Below are 6,250 nucleotides of genomic sequence, written 5' to 3'. Positions count from 1 at the left end.
CAAAAAAGAGGTCAAAATTTTTTTGAGATTTTTTTTAAATTTTTTATCGAATTTTTTTTCTTCCAATTACTTATTGTAAAGAAAACGTAATAACTTTTAAACTAAGCGGTATATCCTGATAAAATAAAAACAGTAATAATGCCAAATAACAGGCGATACTAAAAAAATACATAAAATACACAAAAAATGCCAACAAATAATAAAAAATGATACTTTTTGAAAAAAATCTGCTTTTAAATTCGTGTTTTTTTGGTTATTTGATAAATTTCTCCAAAAAATGCCCCTATAACTGGTGGTTTTTATTATTTTGTATTATTCTCTATCGTATTACCTTCGTAAAACCAAAAATCGCATGTCTCTATTCCTATCACAACATTTGCTATGATCGTTTGAACAAAGGCCTGCCACAACATTATTATCCGCTACAGGTAGAGACAATTTTAATTTTAACTAAAATGCTTATTTTACTTCGAAATCTTTTGTTTTTATTTGAAATCTAACTTGTCTTTATCAAAATTACAAATCTAGAGCCATTTTCAGTTTTGTTATTAACGAAGCGTTGAATGGCGCGCCCGGAGAGGCTTAGTTCAAACGATCATTGCAAACGTTGTGATAGGGATAGAGACATGCGATTTTTGGTTTTACGAAGGTAATACGATAGAGAATAATACAAAGTAATAAAAACCACCGGTTATAGGGGCATTTTTTGGAGAAATTTATCAAATAACCAAAAAAACACGAATTTTTAAGCAGATTTTTTTCAAAAAGTATCATTTTTTATTATTTGTTGGCATTTTTTGTGTATTTTATGTATTTTTTTAGTATCGCCTGTTATTTGGCATTATTACTGTTTTTATTTTATCAGGATATACCGCTTAGTTTAAAAGTTATTACGTTTTCTTTACAATAAGTAATTGGAAGAAAAAAAATTCGATAAAAAATTTAAAAAAAATCTCAAAAATTTTTTGACCTCTTTTTTGTCGATAAAAATAGGTCTTGTTTCATCTATTTTCATATGTACACTTTAACGTGACTCACACTGTATATAAAAGAAAGTCGTGTTAGTTACTCCACTTATAACTCAAGAACGGCTGAACCGATTTAGCTGAAAATTGTCAGGGAGGTAGTTTAGAGCCAGGAGAAGGACATAGGATACTTTTTATCCCGTTCGAAATTAAAAAAAAAGTCTGCTTATTTATTGCCATTAAGGCGGAACAAAGTTCGCCGGGTCAGCTAGTAAATCTTATAAAATTACATCCAATCTTAGTGGATTGAAATTTTTAGTTCTAAGGAAACTCGTCTTAGTAAGAAACTAGCGGACGCCCGCAATTTAATTCCTGTGAATTCAATCCTTTACTCTGAGAGTAGGGATTTATTTAAACTAGTTTATTTTTATTTTCACTTAAGATATCAATCTTCAAGTGCCTTACCTTTAAAATGGCGGATTTTAATACAAATCTCAACCCCTCCTGCCCCCCCTTAATTCCGCCCTATCGCAAACCCTTTCTTAGCTGACGTCTTCTATCTATAAACTACCTGCCCGCCTTTTAGCTTCATAGGTCAAGTGGTTTTCCACTTTTAGCATTTTATTTGTAAGTAAATGAGTAAAATAATGTGTTAGGTCTCGCTTTTGTATTTTGATTAGGTATTTAGTTATTAAACAAAAAATGATGGAAAATCTTTCGCTTTACTTGATTTACTAAATGCCTTAAAATTGTGACTAATGGAAAATCTTTAATAATTGGGAATCGCATGCATCATTAGATGATAAATTATTGCAGACCATTTCAAATTCACAGTCGGGCAGTAATTAAAATAATGATTGTGAATGGGAAATGATACTTAGCTATTCTGTTAGTCGCTCAAAGGGTTCCATGAACCGCTGTCCTTATTAAAACTAACCTTGATTTCAATCCCTACAGTCGAAGGGATATGCCATTAGTTAAACTGATGGTAGAATATGTCTGAAACCTTATCACGTAGGGGTCACTTCTGAAAGACTTGGCCTTTCATCGGAAAATTTCCAAGATCTATTGGGAGACGACGTCACTTGTTGCGCAAAGTTACTACCGAAGGTCGCTAGACTTAACATCGTTTCGATAAAGCCGTAGCTCAAAGATTGCAGAGGAGCTTAATAGTTTCTTTAGAAAAACTAGATAAAGCAAACCAAAATCGTGTTGTGTTTTGTAGAACCACGGCCAACAATGCGCTTTATTTTTTCCGTGAATGTATTGGCGCTCCTTTGTTTTGCGAATACTCCTTGTAAGGTAAATACAATTTATCGTACCTCCTCTATTTGTACAGTTTAGTTCGAGACTTAAAGTATACGATTACGTGAGGAGATACGAGAGACTCATTATTTTAATCTGGGGTGTTCCGAGAAAGTTTTCCAATCAATTAAAGCTTACAGTTAGACCTTGTCGATTTCGTGCGTGGGATGGACTTATTTAAATTATTTACTGTATTCCCTACTGATGAAACAGATTGTACAGTGAAAGGTGAAGTTTTTGCAGTCTTTATGAGCTAAATATGGCAAAAGGTGACAAAAATCTTTCAATTCTTAACATTTTTGAGTGTAATCCTGGACGGTTATTGCCTGCAAAGTTTTTGGGTTCTCTAATGAATCGATGGTTAAATCGATTCATATTAACTTTAACTTTAAACTGTCATTGATTGAATATCAATTATGACAAATTAGTATACTCTTGAGTGACAATTAAATCAGTCATAATTAAAACTCTGCAGCATTAATCCACCCTGAATCCATTTCAAGGTAACTCTAATGAAAGTTTTCCAAAATTTTGACAATGTTGATCGAATGCGATCAATTTATAAAAAGAAAGTAAAAATAATTTGCATTAAATCGCAATACTTAAAGTTCTACAAAATTACACAGTATTTTTTTCCTTTCAAAAGTGCATTTCATTCTAGGTCTCCCTGTATAGAAAGTGTCTTTATAAGTATAAAACGGTCTTTAGAGAAAAGTTGTTAGCGCCACAGTGAGAGAACCCTAATTGTGATTGTTAATTTTATTTGCGAGAACGTAGCGGCCACTGGCATTCCTTTATTCACTGGATAACTAGTTTACTCCAATTTATACGAGAGCCTTGTTTGTGTAATTTTATGTGCTGAAAGAAAGGAAAAGTTTGAAGGTAGGCGTCGCAAATGTGGCAGTTATTTAACGTAAAATAAGGGCCCGCTCTTTGAGGTGATAGAGAACAAGTATGCCAGAGACTCAGGAAGTATTCACGCAATTATGTGCCTACATCTGAGCCGTATAGGTACGGACTTATAGCTCATAAAGGGTTGAGGATGACTTGCAGGAGTTGCAATACAACATTTCACTTTTTACTCTTCTTTTTACGATAGCGAACAGTTTTTGTATTTTTCCAAACGCTCTAAGCGTGCAGCTTAAGGATTAATGCGAAAAGTTTAATTTAATTAGATCTTCATATTTCTGTCTAATTTATGTATTGACACTCCATCACTTGTTTTTTGGGATTTTTTATGCTCAAATTCAAGTCTACCTATATTAACTATCTACATTTATCAATATTTATTTCTAAGAAAATTCCGTTTTATCATCTACGGAACCCTTCAAATTCTGTCTCGAAAATAACGAGAATATTATTCTCGCCTTTGATATTGAGTCAATAGTGGGAATGTGTACTGATGAGCGTTCGCGTCCGTACTTATTGGCACACGTCGAGCCCAGCAAGCAGTAAACTAGCATCATTTGCCGTTTCTCGCAAAAACGAACAACTTACTTTGCGGAATGCACAGACTTTAAAAAAGGATGCTAGACATGCAGCCTCTATTTACTAGCTTTGCTATCATAAGCAAATGGAAAACGCAAATAGTGTATGTGTAAAACTATTACTAAAGCAAACCTTTGGGTTTGCCTTCTAAATTGTAGGTAATACATATATATACAGGGTGTTGATTTCAATACTCGCCATATTTATTTAGGTGATATATTATGACTTACATAAACGCATTATCCACCAAAAAATAAATTACAAACGAAAGTGGAATTTTTAGCGAATATTTTCCGTGCAACATCAACTGTACTATGGCTCGCAATAATGCAATATACGTTTACTGTGGCACGGGCACCCATCGAGCTACGCGGATCGCTCGCTTATCATGTTGGATAGTCTACTGAAGGATACGTAAAGTTGGTAGTGTAAATAGGTATTTTTCTTTGACTAACTAAAGTTAAAGTTCGTTTTAAATTAGTTTGCTGTTTCCTATGTGTGTGTGAGTGTATTGGAGCGCTTTCCGCCACTACCTACCGCGACGGCGGGAGTATTTTCTACACAAAATTACCAGATTCACTTCCTACATTAAAAAGGAATGTCCTTTAAGTTTAGAGTTAGGTACTTACCGATGCGACTTCAGATGCGTTTCCACGTGCCCTCCCGTAACAGTAAACCATGTTTACGTATCTACTCACGAGCACTGTACGTATGGTTAGGCATATTCCTAACACTCACTCACTATTACCACACTCACTATCACACGTTCACACACTAACTACTCAAAACCGCACGAGAAAACAATCAAAAATCGCAAATTTGCACATTCGATGACCGAAGATCTTTGTTAACTAAAGATCCGTCCTATCATAATTAATGCTCTTATAGCAAGCTTCCAAAATACTCAAATGCAAATGATTTGTAGTAGCTCAATCGTTATTATTAAAACGATAAGAATATCAATACATTTTGATAGTTATTTCGTGTAAGTAATGAAATTAAGTTCATTTAAAATAATCACGAACATGATGATGAATTATTTTATGTAAGTTATGAAGAATGGAAGTTTAACCTGAACCTAACTAACAGCCTAACAGTCGTTCAGGGAATTTAAATTAAACGCCGATAGAAATTAAATTACGTTATTATTTTAAATCAAATTTTTACAGAGATAGAACACGGTAGTAAGAAGTTTATGTACTAGAAAACATTTATCAAGCAGAGAGGAAGAGAAAAGTTGATGTTACAAGGCAAGAAATAAAGAAATAGCGATTGAGTACTAGGAATTCTAAATACGAGCTAGATTTCGCGGAGCGTGCGCGCAGCCTCTCAACGTGGGAAGCAAAATCGGACTGATGAATGGAGAAAATCGATGATCCACGATTGAGCGCCGATGACGCCCGAAACACGAAGATGAGCGAAGTATGTATTGTCAGTGCGAGCCCGATATCCGTGCGGCGCCGATATTATTGTATTTAAATGAAAGAAGTGCTAAATGATAGAAATTTTGTTTAGATACTGAAATCAATCGAGTTTAAAAACAAAATCTTGTCTTATCTCCTATCGAAAGTGAAGGAACAAGAGTTTGCCAGTGTGTTATTTCTAGGTGTTCAGTTTGCGGTAAGTTAAGTTTTATTTTAATAATTACTATCGTAAAGACGTAAAAGTTATTAAGGTAGAGAGCTAGAAATGTAAGGAATAACGAACCTGTATGAAAGAGCATTATTGTCATCTGTTTACAGTACTTTTGAATGATAAGTAGGTACAAGCTTATCACACACATAAAAGCATGGTTTAATTTTAAAAAAAATGTAGCTTCTGTAAAAATTTTTATTTTGCGGAAGGAAGCAAATTCGTGTAAAAGGTTTTTTTATTAAAGACCTACTTAATTAATTAGTTTTTAGAACAAAAAATAAACTCGTAACGTGATAAGGTGTAATTAACTAATTTACTCATTACATTTTTAGGGTAGATTTGGATTAAGCTCCGTCCAGTAGTCGTCGTTGAACTCACAGCTGATTGTGGCTGATAGTTGACTGACTCATGGGCGAGCGCGGGTAGTGGGGCGCGGGACGGGGGGCGCAGCGCTTGCCCGGGTCACCGGGTGAGCGCCGCGCGCCGTTTGCGTTGGGGGACTATTCTGCACTGTAGTGGTCGATTATGGAAATCGTAGATATTTAAAATATAATTTAAAAAAAATTTGAAGTCAGTTTTTTTGCTGATTCCTGATCAGAATAAGCTACTTAATCAACTCCCTAAATATGGCGGGTATTGAAATCAACACCCTGTATAACTTTCGTTACTAGGAATTTGACGGGCTGTGTTTGCATTCAGTTTGCAGCGTTTGCGTCTTACGAAATGTAGTTACATTTGACTTGAATAACAAATCTCCGAAATGATGTATGCTTCTACGAATTCCCGTCTAAGCCTGTCAAAGCGATCGGAGCCCATTGAGTCTCTATATATAAGTTTCCTAGCTCATAAGCCTCAGA

General features: G+C 34.7%; 1 long non-coding RNA gene across 1 annotated transcript; it reads right to left on the bottom strand.

Annotated features, from left to right (window-relative positions):
- Positions 1-4,216: 4,216 nt before the first annotated feature.
- Positions 4,217-5,949, bottom strand: LOC114362516 (uncharacterized). Its single transcript, XR_003656682.1, has 2 exons — positions 5,039-5,949; positions 4,217-4,622 (listed from the first exon to the last, which is right to left on the bottom strand). It is a non-coding gene; the product is annotated as an uncharacterized LOC114362516 (long non-coding RNA).
- Between the last annotated feature and the right edge of the window lie 301 nt (positions 5,950-6,250).

The sequence above is a fragment of the Ostrinia furnacalis genome, unplaced genomic scaffold (assembly GCF_004193835.3).
Source record: "Ostrinia furnacalis isolate ACB-3 unplaced genomic scaffold, ASM419383v2 OfSCF6554, whole genome shotgun sequence".
Lineage (NCBI taxonomy): Eukaryota > Metazoa > Arthropoda > Insecta > Lepidoptera > Crambidae > Ostrinia > Ostrinia furnacalis.
This window is presented reverse-complemented; position numbering and strand designations above follow the sequence as displayed.